Source organism: Macrotis lagotis, chromosome 6 (assembly GCF_037893015.1).
Source record: "Macrotis lagotis isolate mMagLag1 chromosome 6, bilby.v1.9.chrom.fasta, whole genome shotgun sequence".
NCBI lineage: Eukaryota > Metazoa > Chordata > Mammalia > Peramelemorphia > Peramelidae > Macrotis > Macrotis lagotis.
The window spans coordinates 232,313,711-232,330,945 of record NC_133663.1 but is presented as its reverse complement, the minus strand read 5'-3'; the positions used below and the strand labels follow the sequence as shown (position 1 = coordinate 232,330,945).

General features: G+C 36.4%; 1 long non-coding RNA gene and 1 pseudogene across 5 annotated transcripts in view; both read right to left on the bottom strand.

The window, feature by feature from the left end:
• Positions 1-17,235, bottom strand: part of LOC141491482 (uncharacterized) — a 138,952-nt gene that overhangs the window by 66,856 nt on the left and 54,861 nt on the right. The window lies entirely within an intron of this gene.
• On the bottom strand, positions 19-12,053 carry LOC141491535 (transcription factor A, mitochondrial pseudogene; annotated as a pseudogene).

Below are 17,235 nucleotides of genomic sequence, written 5' to 3'. Positions count from 1 at the left end.
ACTCAGTTTCAAAATGTGTCAGAGGTGAGATTTTTTTACTTCTTAATTACTTAAGCATGAGAAAAGTAATGAAGTGCTATTTGTCAAGAAACATAAGAAAGCAAAAGACATAGTTAAAGGGTGGGGAATTGCCAAGAATCAATTTTAATTTTTAAAAAGCAAAAATAACTCTCCTCTAGAGGCCCAAGCATATCTCTAATCAGAACTATAATTTTCTTGGCTTAAATGTACAGCAGATGAGTGATTTCTTTATGGCTATAAGATTTGTTTAATGGTAGCTGTGTTTCATTTTGTTGTGTTTTAAATCAACTCTGAAGTCCTTGTGTTCTCTGCTCTTGCATGTTAAATTTTTCAATAAATAGCTGTGGGGTATCATATGCCTACTTTGGATGGTCACTTATTGTTAGCATCAATCAGTATCATGATTGCTTGAGTTCACTACAATTACTGAAGGACATTCAAAGCTTCCTTGTTTCATCAACTAAGAGGCATAACTAAATCTGGAAAATTTATATCTTGTTAATTCTTCCATGTCCATGAACAAGAATCTTTCCTGGCATATTATAAAGTGCAGAAAGAAGATCCTTTCATGGCTAACTCTGTGTTTTATTCATGGAGTTTTAGGGGTTTGGGGAAATCCTTAGCATGGGGAGAGTAGGCTTGAGATTACAATGCAGGGGTAAAGATGTTTTTGAAGCCTAGCTCTTGGCCAAACAAAAAAGTAGGACAAAGTATACTGGTATGAGCTGAAGGACAAGCTAAGGCTTACATAGCCAAATAAACTCCCCACCATCAGCCTTTTTCCTTCTATTTTCCACCTTTGCTTTCCTGTATCGTACAAATTCATAATATGAAAACTCTCTCCACTTATATGAGTCAGTCACTGATAACTATAATTTATAGTCTTGATAATTTATCTGTGGATCTGATAGATTAACTGATTTGTTTATAATCAATACTTATCAGAGGTAGGTCTTAAATACAAGTTTTCTCTAACTACAATAGTGGTTTTCTATCCATTACTCTGTCTTGCCCTCTAATAACTTGTTTCCAAGACATAAATAAAAGCATGTCCATGTATAAAAATTTTTTGATTTAATAAATGCACAAGGTATGTATTTAAGTATTCAGACTTGGTAAGGAAAACTCATTGCCTAAAATGAGAGCAATAAAATGATAAGTTCATAGTATTCTGGAGGGAATATTGACCTTAGAGATGATTTAATACATACACCTCTCATATTAAAGATATGGAAAATGAAGCAGTGAGAAACGATATGACTTGCTCTGGAGTGTAAATCAAGTTAAGACTAGAATCCTAGAATCCTTTACAACATATCTACAGAGAAAAATTAACCATAATAAAAACATTGTAAAACATATTTATTAAGTCAAAAATAGTGCACACTTGTTTCTTTTTTTCTTAATATTGCTGAGAGCTTTTTGCCATAGCACACTAGAATGACTTACAATGGAAATGGAAACTTAATGGTCACTTCTGTTCAAAGAAAAATTACTTTGATGTAGATGGGAAATTCTTGAGCAAAGCTGGAAATGAAAACCCAATATACTATGAAGTGACTGGTATTCTTGTAATGGTGAATGTTGGGGGAAAATGAGAAGAGAATCGTACATAATACATGTGGGTAGTAGGAGGCCAACTCATCCCAATCATCCACTCTAACAGAATTTCAAGTAAAAGACACAAATGGAGAAAGAGAAGGATAGTTAAAGCCAACCACCCTTTGAATTTCATTGATGTCTCATAACAAAAGTGTTTCGAAAATGATTTCACAGAGGTTAAAAGGTTAATTCTCTAAGATATGATCAACACTTAGACTTCTAAAGAAGACTAAGGATGATATTAAGGACATCAAAAGATGAAAGACCAGGGAAAATGTCATTTGGGATTAGAGAGAGTAGGTAAATGTTGGAGAAAAAAATGCTCACATTTTTTAATCCATCCAAAAGTGTTTTATGAGTTCAAAGGCTGTCATCCAAATGTAATAATAAAATTGAAATCTAGGAAGAATGTGTCTGACATCCCAAACAAAATTATGTGTATGGAACTATTCTAAGAACTGTGAAATGAATTAGCCTTTAATTTAGAGGATAGTATTCTCTTAAGGAAGCAAAGTAAAAAAATTAATGCACACATAAATAATCACATAATAAAATCATGTTTCTCTTAGATTATCTTGAGAACATCTTTAAACCAAGACAGGCTTTGCCCTGGGTCCTCAACAAATGGATGTGCTATCTCCTTTCAGCTGTCAGTAGATAGGATGAAACTACTGTATAACTATATTTGAAAACTATTAGGGGAAAAAAGCTATTGGGTTTTATAATTTCAAAGAATTCTAGATTTGAATGTTTAAAATGAATTTAAACTATTCAAAAGAAAAAATAGGTTGGTCTAACTGTGGCAGAAATTATAGTAAGCTTCTGGGAGCCTCACTCCAATAAAGAAACCTTTTCAATAAAAGTAGCATAATTATGTGATGTTTTGTAGTTTACAAAGCACTTTCTTCTTAAACTATTTGGTAGATAATACAAATATTATCAACCCCATTTAGCTGAAAAAATGAAACTACTTTACTCAGAGATTAAGAAAGATGACTCTTACTGCTCCTTGTTGCTACCTCTAGTTTGAGATAGAAAAAATAATGAAGGTTTTATAGAGACCCTGGTATCCAGGTTAGTTGGTATAATCAATCAACCTGAATTGTGTTGCTATAAACTCCATTCCGATTGGACAATGTAAGACTAAATGAATATCTGGACTGGGTTGACTAGACTGGCCTGTATAGTCCAGAGAAAGTCAATTTTATAAGTTTTGCCATTTTTTTGTCTTTAAAAAGTACAACTGTTCACATTAAGACCTAACAATTTCTAAAAGTCCTGGGATGATTAAGTTGAAAGTTTCTCTGTATTATTTTTGAGTAGAAAAGCTTTCTATACTTAAAAAGTAGTAAGGATCAACAGTCAAGCAGTTTGCATAAAGGCAGTATTTGTAGTACCAATATTCTTGAATGAACCGATAATATCAAAACATACAATCCAAAGCTATGAGCTATAAGCACTTGGGTCTTCTTCCCTCATAAGCTTCCAGGTTCCTTAACTATGTATCCATACATCATCGCAAATATTTTCTACAAAAGAGGGTATAGTCCAATTTTACATATGTATTGTGATATATTCATTATTTATGCACTGACTTTAGGATATTGTGTTATTTCTTTTTGTTAAATAAGTAGTTATGTTTATGATCTAAGAATATCATTATTATGCTTGGATGGATATGTAAATACTTTGTACTACAAGGATGCATTACCTTGTAAATACCTAAACATGTAGATTAAAAAACACATTGGATGGGAGTTCAAGAGCTAGAGTAGTGAATAGGATGAGTGTATTTTCCCTTATCATGGTTAACCTTAAGAGCATGAGTTTGATTCTGTCTGGTAGGTATATCTCTGGGAATTTACTAGGGTAAAACATAGGTAGGAGTGACATCACTGGGCAGAGAATAACAGGTGTTGGCATGCTTAGGTGAAAGATATGAGGATCTGATACTATGTTGTTACCTAACAATAACACTTTTAGTATGTTACACAGGGAACCTTAACTACCCAAAAAACTTTAGGCAAAGCTTTGCTCTGTCACTAATTTGTTCAACAAATATATAATAAGTTCTGCATTTCTATGTAAGATACTATACTATAAATAACAATTTAGAATCTATTGTAAGAGGAAGATATTAGAGATATATATACACAGATGCATAGAATATGAAATAAATGTGACAAATATAAAAAGAAGTAGAAAATTTTATTCATTTAGGTGAGAAAGAAATTACTTCCAACTGAAGAAATAGGAAGTTTGGGAAAGAAGAATATTTGAGGTGGACTTAAAGTATGGGGAAGAATTTCAAAAGGCAGGAGGAAGGCATTCCAAGCATTAAAAATAGCACAATCTAGTAATCCAATTTTGATGGAACATAGAGAGCAAGAAGAGTAAAATAAAGCAAAAATTGTAGGAAGAAGCCAGATGGAGAAGTCCTTAAATATCAGACTAAATAATTGGGTCTTTGCTTAGAAGGCAGTAGGCAGTCATTGTAGATTGTAGTAGTAGCAGTAGTAGAGGTAGAACATACTCTATTCTGTCAACTAAGTCCTATGTCTAATATCTTCATCATTATTAGGTATGGACTTCAACTCCCTGTCATAAACTGGTTTAGTGGATCTCCTCACCTGGAAACTTTTGGAGACATGTAAAATCAGCACTTATTCTGCATGTACTCAACCGTATATGAAGTAAGCAATATTTCAACCCTCCTTAACCACTCAACTTCTAGATGGGGCCCTGTCAAGGGCCAGAGTCTGCATCACTCAGCTTGACCAGGAACTAAATGTATGCTCTACATACAGGATGCTTCAGGGTGGGTGTATCATTTCCAATTAGGGAAAGGCATTTCCCATTTAAGAAAGACAAAGAAATTGTCACTAAATATAAGTTCAGCCAGACCCTTGGTAATTTAAGGTATTTGCCCTCTTGGAAACTAGACTCAAGCACCTGCTGACTCAAATTTTGGGTTCTTGAAGTTCAAGAAAGAAAAAAGATAGACCAAAGCTGACTTCTTTCATAATCATAAGATTTCAGAGGAACCGATAAATAGGCCCCTCTCCAAGGACTTGCAAACTTTATACCCATATGATCCTAATCTCTTTGATTTAAAGTTGCAAAAAAAAGGAGAAAGCCCCCTTCTATTGCTACCATTCTGCCCTCTTTCAGTTCTAATAAAATCAAACCCATCTCTAGTCACTGATTTTTTTCTTTCTTTGCCCTATCCTTTCCTTGTACCCTTAGAAACTCTAACTCTATTGTTAAGAAATTTATTTTTGGTCTAGACCTTTTCATTTCTTCCTATTTTTATTTTATGATGTTCATGAAAAGTTAGTTCCCTTCAAAAGATGGTCCTGTCTTTAATAAGGGGGAATAGAAATTGTCCATATTCCTCACAGCTACTTCCAGGCCTTCCCTCCACTTCAAGCATATGCTTCCTTTGAAGTTCACTCAATCCATCTATATTACTCAGTCCAGATTCCTGTTGCTTTCATCAAGAGACCTTCTGATCACACCCCCTCGTTTTCTTTGTTGTTCAAAATCTCTTGGTTTCCCTCTCCACAGATATACCTGTCACCATGCATGTTGTTGACTTGAATACTTAACTTTCACAGTTCATCAAAATTTTCATCTTCCATAACTTGAATATTCCCTGTACATCAATCATCCACAAAATGATCCTACTTTAGTTTTCACCATCATCTATATAACCATGCCACCTCCATGATTATGAACTCTGAACCCCCATGAACTTCCTATCCTTCCATGTCTCTCTTCCTCACTCCTATCAAACCTATTTATCATCTTCTCTTCTAACTACTGCTACTCCATCCTATGCTGTTTTCCTAGTCTATCACCCCTGCTCTAACCTTAATTCCTTCCCTTCACAGTTTTGGCTTTCTAGTTCAACAGAAGTGGATAAGAGTACTAAACTTCCAGTGGTCAGGAAATTATTGTTGTACAGTCATTTCAGGCATGTCCAACTCTTGGTGACTCCCTTTGGGGTTATCTTGGCAAAGATATTGGATGAATTTGCCATTTCCTTCTCAGAGGATCTGAGCACAGATCTAGACTTGGACACTTACTAGCTTTGTGACCCTGAACAAGTCACTCAATCTGTCTTCTTCAGTTTCCTCAACTATAAAATGGGGAAATGAAGAGCAATCTACCTCACAAGGTTCGAGGGTTTTTTTATTTTTTTTATTTTTTTTAGGAATGGATTAGAAGATTTTATTCTCTGTGATATAAACACAAATGTGCACAGAGTTGACATAATCTTTTTACTTTACAAAAAAAGGATGGACAGAAACATCTACAAATATCCTTCAGTAGTTTTTTTTTAAAAAGTCATAAATGAAATCAGCAATTCTATGTGTGTCTACTTGTCATCTCTGAATACTACATAAGCTAGTATTACCTAAGAATTAGAACCTGCCTAGGTATTGAAATTTACCCAGAGCAGTTAAAAATACACTAGTGATAGTTTAGACCACTGTGCCTTTTATAATTTAAGACAATTTGAGAAAAGCAAATGCTTATTTCCTCATTAGGGAACAAGAATACTTTCTTGTCGTCATCCAGTATCAAAAATATTTCACAGTTTGATTTACCTTTAGCCAAGGGTAAAATTAAACTCTCCTATACCTAGATGAATTTTTTTTGGCATTCAGTAGTTCCAAAAGCAAATTCTGTCTGAACTTCGACTGAGTATATACCAGCAGAGTATCCGTAACTAGGTACTAATAAAATATATGTCAGCATACTGGCTGAAGTCCATGCGTTAACAAAAAGAGATCAATATAAAATGTTCACCAACATCATTCTTGGAAATTTTGCCAGTCCAGTATAGTGAAACCTGATTGATTCCTTCAGTATTTATCACATTCATTATGAAGATACAAACATCAATAGATTTCTTCAAGGTGTTTTCCAATTTTGGCTTTTAGCTTTCTAAAACGTAAAAGATCTTCTCTTCCAATTGCAAGCATTTTTTCTTCCCATGATTTAATTTCATGTGCATAATGAATTTTATCATCTTGAGCAAGCTGCATATATACCTGCTTCCGAGATAATGACAGAGCTTTCCACTCTTCATTTAAAACCTTCATCATCTCCTGTGATGAAAGTCCTTTTGATTCCTTAAAGTGTTCAGAAATAAAAATATTACAACCTGAACGAGGTTTTGGGGGCTTTCCAAAGACAGTTAACTCCCTTTTTTCTTTATTATTTCTTTTCTAGCCTTTCTTCGATGCTTTTCTTCTTTCAAACTTTTTTTCTCCTCAGGATTAAGCTCTGCTTTATACTTAGAGACCTCCTCTTTGTATACTTTAAAATCTGCCTTGGTGGCCTCTTCATATACTTTCTTCTGTGATTCTGGAAGCTCCCTCCAAGCTTCAGCAAGCTTCTTTATTATCTCTTTGCTTTTCAAATCTGGATTTTGTTCTTTGAATACAGGTCATTGTTTCATTGTAAAACCAATGTCAAAGGCTTCTTTGGAACATTAGATAAAGTACAGTCTTTCATAAACCATTCCAATCCACAGATAGCACTGGGCCACTCCAGCAGCCCCCGGGCCCTCAGGCCCCCCCACCCTGGCCTCCATGGCCCCGGCCCCTCTCCCGTCCTCCCGCGGCCCACAGAGGCGGCGGCGCCGAGAGTCCGACTGCGAGCAGCCTCCGGGCCCCGCCACGTGCCAAGGGTTTTTTTTTAAGGATAAAATGAAATAATATTTTCAAAATGCTATGTGAAATTAGAACACTACATGTTGTTTTCGCTCAGATATTTTTTCAGTTTTATACAGCTCTTCATGACTTCATTTGGGGTTTTGGAAAAGATACTGATTTCCTTCTTCAGTTCATTTCAGGGATGAAGAAACTGAGGCAAACAGTGTTATATCAGAGTCATATGGCTAATAAGTATCTAAAGTCAGATCTGATTTCAAGGAGATGAGTCTTCCTTATTCTATCCATTGCTTTATGTAACTGCTAAAAAAAGTAATATATAAGTATGTTATTATTACTATTATTAGAAGGGTGTATTTCAAAGTTACACTATTACAAGTTGAGATGCATTCTAAGAAAAGGGATAGAAGAATAAGGATAAGCTAGAGTCATTCCCAATAAGATCAGGGGTGAAACGAATCTGACTGTTATCACCACTACTATTCAATATTGTATTAGAAATGTTAGCTTCAATCTCTGAAGTACCACCTCACACCTCTCAGACTGGCCAACATGACCAGAAAGGATAATGATCATTATTGGAAGGGTTGTGGGAAATCAGGGACACTGATTACACTGTTGGTAGAGCTGTGAACTCATCCAACCTTTCTGGAGAGAAATTTGGAACTACACCCAAAGGGCAATGAAAATGAGCACACCCTTTGACCCAGCAATACCACTACTGGGTCTATATCCTGAAGAGATGATGAAAAAGGGTAAAAACATCACATCATAGCAACCCTGTTTGTGGTGGCAAAGAATTGGAAATCAAGTAAATGTCCTTCAATTGGGGAATGGCTTAACAAACTATGGTATAGTATGTCATAGAACACTACTGTTCTATTAGAAACCAGGAGGGATGGGAATTCAGGGAAGCCTGGAAGGATTTGCATGAACTGATGCTGAGTGAGATGACCAGAACCAGAAAAACACTGTGCACCCTAACAGCAGCATGGGAGTGATGTTCAACCTTGATGGACTCACTCATTTTCCATCAGTGCAACAATCAGGGACAATTTGGGGCTCTCTGCAATGAAAGACCGTCTGTATCCACAGAAAGAACTGTGGAGTTTGGACAAAGACCAAGGACTATTACGTTTAATTTAGAAAACAAAAACTGATATCTTATTGTCTGATCATACTTTTTGTTTCTTCCTTAAGGATATGATTTCTCTCTCATCACACTCAATTTGGATCAATGTACAACATGGAAACAAAGTAAAGACTGATGGATTGCTTTCTGGGGGTGAGGTGGGGGGAGGGAAGTAAGATTGGGGGAAAAATTGTAAAACTCAAAGAAAATCTTTAATAATAAAAAAAGTTAAAAAATAAATTAAAAAAAAACAGTTAGAGGGCAGCTAGGAGGCACAGTGGATAAAGCACCAGTCCTGGAGTCAGGAGTACCTGGGTTCAAATCCAGCCTCAGACACTTAATAATTACCTAGCTGTGTGGTCTTGGGCAAGCCACTTAACCCCATTTGCCTTGTAAAAACCTAAAAAAATCCAGTTAGAAATGTTAGCTTCAGCAATAAGAGAAGAAAAAGAAACTGAATTAGAATTGGGAAGAAACAAAATTCTCGCTCTTTGCAGATGAATCCTAAAAAAAAAAAATCATCTAAAAAACTGCTAGAAACAATTAGCAACTTTAGCAAAGTCATAGAATATAAAAGAAACTCTCATAAATCCTCAGAATTTCTATATATTACTAATAAGATACAGCAGCAAGAGCTAGACAGAGAATACCACTTAAAGTAACTTCAGACAATATAAAAGCTCTATGAAAAAGAACTATAAAACACTGCTCACATAAATAAAATCAGATTTAAATAACTGGGCAAATATCAACTGCTCAATGATAGGCCAAGTTAATATAATAAAAATGATAATTCTACCTAAATTAAACTACTGTTTTAGTGCCTTACCAATCAAACTCAAAAAAGTACTTTAATGAGCTAGAAAAAAATGCAACAAAATTCATATGGAGAAACAAAAGGTCAAGCATATCCAAGGATTTAATGAAAAAATAACTGCAAAAGAAGATGGCTTAGCCTCATCAGATCTAAAATTATATTATAAATCATCATTCATCAAAACTGTCTGGTACTGGCTAAGAAACAGAGTGGTGAACCAGTGGAATAGACCAGATGCAAAAGAGATAGCAGGGAATGATTATAGTAATCTGCTGTTTGATAAATCCAGAGTCTAGCTTCTGGGGAAAAAAAATCTCTCTTTGATAAAAAAAACCATTAGGAAAATTGGAAGTTAGTATGGCAGAAACTTGGATTAGACCAACATTTCACACCCTATACCAAGATAAGATCAAAAAGGGTACTGGATTTAGACATAAAAGACAATATTTATAAGCAAAGGAGATCAAGGAATAGTTTATCTGGCAGATCTATGGAAAGGGAAGCAGTTTATGACCAAGAAAGAGATGGAAAATATTACTAAAAGCAAACTAGAGGGGGGAGGCTAGGTGGCGCAGTGGATAAAGCACTGGCCCTGGAGTCAGGAGTACCTGGGTTCAAATCCGGTCTCAGGCACTTAATAATACCTATCTGTGTGGCCTTGGGCAAGCCACTTAACCCCATTTGCCTTGCAAAAACCTAAAAAAAAAAAAAGCAAACTAGAGGGGTGGCTAGGTGGCACAGTGGAAAGAGCACTGGCCCTGGAGACAGGAGTACCTGAGTTCAAATCCAGCCTCAGACACTTAATAATTACCTAGCTGTGTGGCCTTGGGCAAGCCACTTAACCCCATTTGCATTGCAAAAAGCTAAAAAAAAGAAAAAAGAAAACTAGATAATTTTAATTACATTAAATTAAAAAGGATTTGCACAAACAAAACCACTGTAACCAAGATCAAAAGAAATGTAGTAAATTGGGAAACAATTTTTACAAATAGTATTTCTGACAAAGGACTCATTTCTAAAATATATAGAGAACTGAGTCAAATTTTTTATAAAAAAACAAGCCATTCCCCAATTGACAAATGGTCAAAGAGTATGCAAAAGCAGTTTACAGATGAGGAGATCAAAGTAGTCCATAGTCATATGAAAAATTGCTCTAAATCATTACTGATTAGAGAAATGCAAATTAAAGCATCTCTACCCTCCTCACACCTCTCAGATTGGCCAATATGATCAGAAAAGACAATGATCAATATTGGAAGGGATGTGGGAAATGTGTGATACTAATATGTTGTTGGTGGAGCTGTCAACTCATCCAACCTTTCTAGAGATCAATTTGAAATTATTCCCAAAGAGCAATAAAAATGCACATACCCTTTGAGCCAGTAATACCTTTACTGGGTCTATATCCTGAAGAGATTACGAAAAAGGGTAAAACCATCACTTGTACAAAAAGTATTCCCAGCAGCTCTGTTTTGTTGTAGCAAAGAATCAGAAATGGAGTGAATGTCCATCAGTTGAGGAATGCCTGAACAAAATGTGATATAGGTATGTTATAGAACACAATTGTTCTATTAGAAATCAGGAGGGATGGGAATTTAGGGAAGCCTGAAGAGATTTGCATAAACTGATGCTGAGTGAAACGAGCAGAACCAGAAAAACATTGTACACCCTAACAGCAACATAGGGGTGATGATCAACCTTGATGGACTCATTCATTTCATCAGTGCAACAGTCATGGACAATTTTAGAGTATCTGTGATGGAGAATACCATCTGTATCCAAAGAAAGAATATGGAGTTTAAACAAAGACCAAAGACTATTATCTTTGATTTTTAAAAATTGTCTTATGTACTACATAATTTTGCTATCTCTTATGTTTTATTTTTTCCTCAAGGATATGATTTTTCTCTCTACACATTCAATTTTGATCAATGTATAGCATGGAAACAATGTAAAGATTATCAGATTGCTTTCTGTGGGGGAGACAGAGGGAGGGAAGGGAAGTTGGGGGAAAATTGTAAAATTCAAAATATTACAAAAATGATATTGTATATAATTGGAAAAAATATTTATGTTAAAAAAGGGAAAGGGGAGAAGAAAGAAAGGTAGGGAAGGGAAAGTCATTTAACAAGGTAAGTACTCTAACTTTAAATAGAACTATATATTCTTTTGTTTTTTTGCAAGGCAAATGGGATTAAGTGGCTTACCCAAGGCCACACAGCTAGGTAAGTGTCTGAGTTAAGTGTCTGAGGCTGGGTTTGAATTCAGATCCTCCTGACTCCAGGGCCGGTGCTCTATCCACTGTGCCACCTAGCTGCCCAGAACTATATATTCTTTATAATACAAGAAAAGTAAAAAATATTCAATTCATTGATTGCTTATGTGTTTTAAGAAAAAAAATACTTTAGTTAAAAAACTGAGAATTTTTCAAATGGTTTACAAAAGCAAGGAAATACTGATATGGAAAAAAGGCTTTAAAATAATAGTATAAAAGTAAGAGCTTTGGTGGAGCCAAGAGGGTGGTATGAGGGCAGGAATTCTCAGAAACTCTCCCCCCCAAAAGCTCCAAAAACTGTAAAATGATGACTCTAACCAAATTTTAGAGGGGCAGAACCCCCAGAAAGACTGAATGAACCAATTTCCCAGTCCAAGACACTGTTCTGTTCCACCGGGACCTAGAGTTGGAAAAAGTTGCAGAGAAGCCACACTACAGCCACTCCACATAGGAGCAAACCAGCTCCAGCCTTCCAGCAACAGCCTGTTGGATACTTGGCTTCCTGGAGGCGCTTAGGTCCATGACAGTGGGAGTGGTTTCCAGACTTCTTGACCTGGGGATCACTGGAGATGGCTTGGAGGGTCTACAGGAGAACTGCAGCACCAGAGTAAGCAAGATTGGCACCAGTCTCTGGGCAGTGGCAGGAACCTACAGACCTCACAGCTCCTCACAACTCCTCACAACTCCTCACAACTCCAGGGCATAGGGATGGGCCTTTGGTCATCCACAGACCAGAGCCCAAGCAAGAGAACTGTCAGAGATTCTCATAAGTCATTGGAGGAATAAAGGTCCCTGGGGGAAGGGGGGGTTCCAAAAACACCCCAAAGCTTTGGAAGTGTGATAAATCAGTCACAGGCCAAGGAAATGAGAAACAATCGAAAAAGAACAATCTGACCAAAAGAAATCACTTTGGTCCCATGGAGGATCAAAATATATACTCAGAAGATGATGACGTTAAAGCTTCTATATCCTAAGCCTCCAAGAGAAATAGTCTCAGGCTATGAAAGAGCTCAAAAAAGGCTTTGTAAAGCAAGTAAGGGAGGTAGAGGAAAAGCTGGGAAGAGAAATGGGAGTGATACAGAAAAATCATGAAAACCAAGTCAGCATTTTGGTGAAGGAAATACAAAAAAAAGAAAAACTGAAGAAAATAACTTGTTAAAAATAAGTTTAGTTCAAGTGGACACGTAGTCCAAAAGGTAAATGAAGAGAAGAATGCCTTAAAATACAGAATTTGGTCAGTTGGAAAAGGAGATTAAAAAAACTCTCTGAAAAAAATAGGGCTAAAAGAAGCTGATGACTTTGTGAGAACAAAACCAAAAGAATAAAAAACTAGAAGAAAATGTGAAATATATCATTGGAAAAACAACTGACCTGGAAAATTGATCCAGAAGAGATAATTTAAACATTATGAAACATGAATGTCATGACCAGTAAAAGAGCCTAGACTTCATTTTTCCAAATATAATCCAGCAAAATTGCCCTGAGATCCTAGAAGCAGAGGCTAAAATAGAAACTGAGGTAATCCACCAATCACCTTCTGTAAAGATATTCTTCCCCCCTCCCCTCCAAAAAATAAGCTCCCAGGAATATTATAGCCAAATTCCAAAACTCCCAAGTCAAAGAGAAAATACTAAAAGTAGCCAGAAAGAAACAATTCAGCTACCATAGGGCTATAATCAAGATTACAAAAGATTTGACAGCATCTACATTATGGGCTCTTAGGAGTTTAGAAAATAATATTCCAGAATACAAGAGAGCTTAGATTACTGGGAGTCAGCTATCCAGCAAAACAACATTATCATTCAGGAGAAAAGATGAACATTTAATAAAATAGGGTTTTCAGACTTTCTTATTGAAATGACCAGAGCTGAACAGGAAGTTTGATCTCCAAGCATAGCACACAGGCAAAGCACAGAGAGTGTGAATAGAAAGGTTGAATTATGAGTAATTTAATGATATTGAACTGCGTGTATTCCTACATGGGAAGATAATACTGATAAGTCATGTGAACCTTCTCATTTATAAAAGCAGTAGGAGGGAGCTGAATATATGTTATAGTTATAAAGATGGAGTCAATGGGTGATAAAGGAAAGAAAGGTAAAGGAGAGGTAAAATGGGCTAAGATATTTCACATAAAAGAGTCAAGAAAAAACTTTTGCAAGGGAGTGGAAGAGGAGAAGGCAAGGGAGAATGAGTGAGCCTTCATTCTCATCAGAAATGGTTCAGTGAGGAAATCACATATGCACTCAAAAGGGTATAAAAATCTATCTTACCCTAGAAGAAAGGGATGGGAGAAGTGGGACACAGGGAGGGGAGGGGGGAAGTAGGTGATAGAAAAGAGAGGAAATCATGGGAGAGAGAGTAGTCAGATATAAGACATTTTTGAGGAGGGACAGGGTGAAAAGAAAGAGAAGAGAATAAATGGAAGTGGTGAGGAATATAATGGAGGGTAATACAGCTAACAATAGCAACTGTGGGAAAAAATATTGAAGCAACTTCTTTGATGGACTTATGATAAAGAAAGTAACCCATCCCAGAAACAGAACCAACAGTATTTGAACACAGACTGAAGTACCCTTTTTTTTTCCTCTCACTTCATTTCTCTTGAGGTTTCTCTCTCTTTTTTTGAGGTGGGAGGGGAGTTTATTTTTATTTTCACAACAAGATTATTGTAATAATGTGAAAATAAATAAATTTAAATTAAAAAGTAACAGTAATGTTGTAGGGCAATCAGCTGTGAATGACTTCCCTTTTCTCAAAATTCTATGACCCAAGAGAACTCTAAAGGATTTATGATAAAGAATACTATCTATCCCAAAGACAGAGTTGATGGTGTCTGAATACTCATTTCTTTTCTTTATTTTTCTTGAGGTTTATCTTTTTGGAGGGGGTTATGTTTACTTTTACAACATGACTATGGTGGTAATGTTTTTCATGACTATACAGTTAAACCTATATCAAATTACTTGCTTTTTCAATGAGGGGGAGTAGAGTGAGAGGAAGGGAGAAAATTCAGAATTAAGGTTTTAAAAGTGAATTTTGAAACTTGTTTTTGCATGTAACTGGAGAAAAATTAAGTTAAATTAAGATTAAAAATAATAGTATGAAAAAAACAAACAATTAGAGAAACTAATTTGAATTTGGGCTAGATATTTGGTAAATTTGCAGACAGAATCTTTTCCATAAATGCTTCATAAGAAATGAGTCTGTGACTGAGATTAATATTTGCTTAGATATGAGAATATATATTAAATAACACGATTTTGATCATCATTCTTGTGAATCATTTTATGAACCATGGACCAAAGATATGATAACATATAGATCTCTTTCTGATCATAACCATCCTCCCTAATCCCCTCTATCCAGACACCTACATGATTTCATGAAGACAGAACAAAATTTCTAAATTAAAAAAAAAAAGCAAACTCCTACCAAAAACTATGAGGCCTTTTGACATGTAAGACTACTAATACCCACACACTGCTTTAAGTACCTGTCAGACATTTATGACTGAATGGCCATTCTTTTTTATAAAAATCATGAACAAGCAATATATGTATGCAAAATAATTAATGCAATAAGCCTGTAATCAACTATCCCACACAAAGTCACTTGTCACCATTCCACTTAAGTTGTGACCTGGAATTTGGAAAGTTTGGTGCATACAAAGTCTTCCTTCTGTTAGGAATGCAATCCAAACAACAAGTTTTCTCTTTTGGTTTTTAACATAAAACGAGTCATCTTAGGACTTGCAAACATATAAAGAGTTGTTTCAGAACTGTAAAATTGGCACAGAAATAAGAGACATAATTAAACTCATTTCAAAAGAACATTTACCTAATATGAATAAGTCAGATGTTGTAGGTTCTAAGACATGAAGTTGCAAAGTCTAAGGTCCTGAGACAATAAAGAGGAAATGCACCCAAACATCTGACTCTAAATGAAGTTAAAAACTATCTCATCAGGAAAATTTGGACAATTAAATGGAGTAAGCAATCTTGAGACATGATTTTTTTAAATTAGTAAAGCTAAATTAAAAGTGGCAGTGAAAATACAACTGTCAAAGAATTATGGAAGAAGGGGGCATGTTAGGAATTAGAAGAGTCCAGACTTCCCACAGCCACCCTAAAATGTACCAGTTTAAAGGAGAATAAAGAGAATTACCTGCAGACTCCTCTACCTAGATTAGGGGTGCACAGAGAAAATTCTACTGAAATGTGGACTACAGTAATGTCAGGAACCCAGCCTAGATTTAGCCCCTAAATCAGAAGGTAGGAGAAAGGGTTCCAGGCAGCCCTATGACAAGAGTGAGGTCCTAGGCTGAAAACACACAGGAGGTACTCCAGAGTCCCTTGGCAAGAGAAAAATGAGGGGTCAACCCCAGTGTCCAGTGACAGGTTAGACAGAGAACAGATCAGGGTGGTCTAGAGTTTCATGGCAAAAGTCAAACTTCACAGCAAGAGAAAGTATGGTTAAGGGTTCTATGGATCTCTGTCGATGGAAAATGTCACTGAATCCCATGGCAGGGGAAATGAAAGAGGGTCCCTGACCATAGCTGAATGTAGAGGGGCCCCAGTAATCCCCACAACAGTAGAAGAAAAAGGCTTTAAAGGAGTGTATCTTAGAGCCTTGGCTGTAGCAAAGGAGGAATCCATGCAACACTGATCCAATTGAGCATCCAGGCAGCCTAGACCTGACCCAAAGAAGGAGACAATTTTTCCAAAAGGAAAAGCCTAGATTGGGTGACTACCCACAGAATTAAGCAAGGTCTTCCCATGATATTCAGGAGTACAAGAACAAAGATTGACCTAAGCTTTCTCCATCCTTAAATTAGACTCCATGGCTTCTGAGTAAGTCAACCAAAGAAAACATTAATCACTACAAGGAACTTGTACTGAAATATGCTCAAGGGAAAAAAACTCAAGGAAGTTCAAGTAGAGCAACAAAAAATATCCTAGGCACAAGGATTACAAGAAAAGCTATGGAAGAAGAAAGAATTGCAAGGTGAACTACTCTTCAAACAAATTCTTTGAGGAGGTAGATGGTGGAGTGATAGGAAGTAAGACAATGAGCTCCTCTTCACAAACTCCTAACAGATCTGGAAAAATGCAACAGACCAAATACTGATGAGGAAATCCAGAAAAATTCATAGCAAGTCATTTATCCATCTCAGCTTCATATAGGGCGACAGAAAAGGCTGCTGAGACTTGAGATAGGGTTGGGCCAAGAGTACATAGTATGGACCATTTTAGACCCAGGGAAAGGCGGTGGACTGGGTCTCTGACATATATGAGGACATCTCTGGAAGACACTAGGGCACTGTGGGGCAAACAGGAGCCAACTGTTGGTGTTGTCAGCCTCTACATAATACCCTGGAGCGGGATGAAAAGAGATTTCCAAGGTAAGGAGGCCCTGAGCAGTGTATGGAGGAAAGAAAAAGGTCAGAAGTCAACAGTAACAGCAACAATGTGGTTCAGACATTAGATAAAAACCAAGGTCTCAGGTCTAATATCTAGCCAAACCTACAGAGAAATAACCAGGGCAGGAATCCTAGACCAAAGGACAGCCTGTAATTTTGCCATTCTGAGTCAATAGTTTTCTGCCTGATCATTAATGGCAGAGTATAATAGCAGTCTGCTCTAGCTCAGGCCCAAACCCAGGTCAGGAACTTGCAAAGCTCACACTGGGCGGGGGGGGGGGG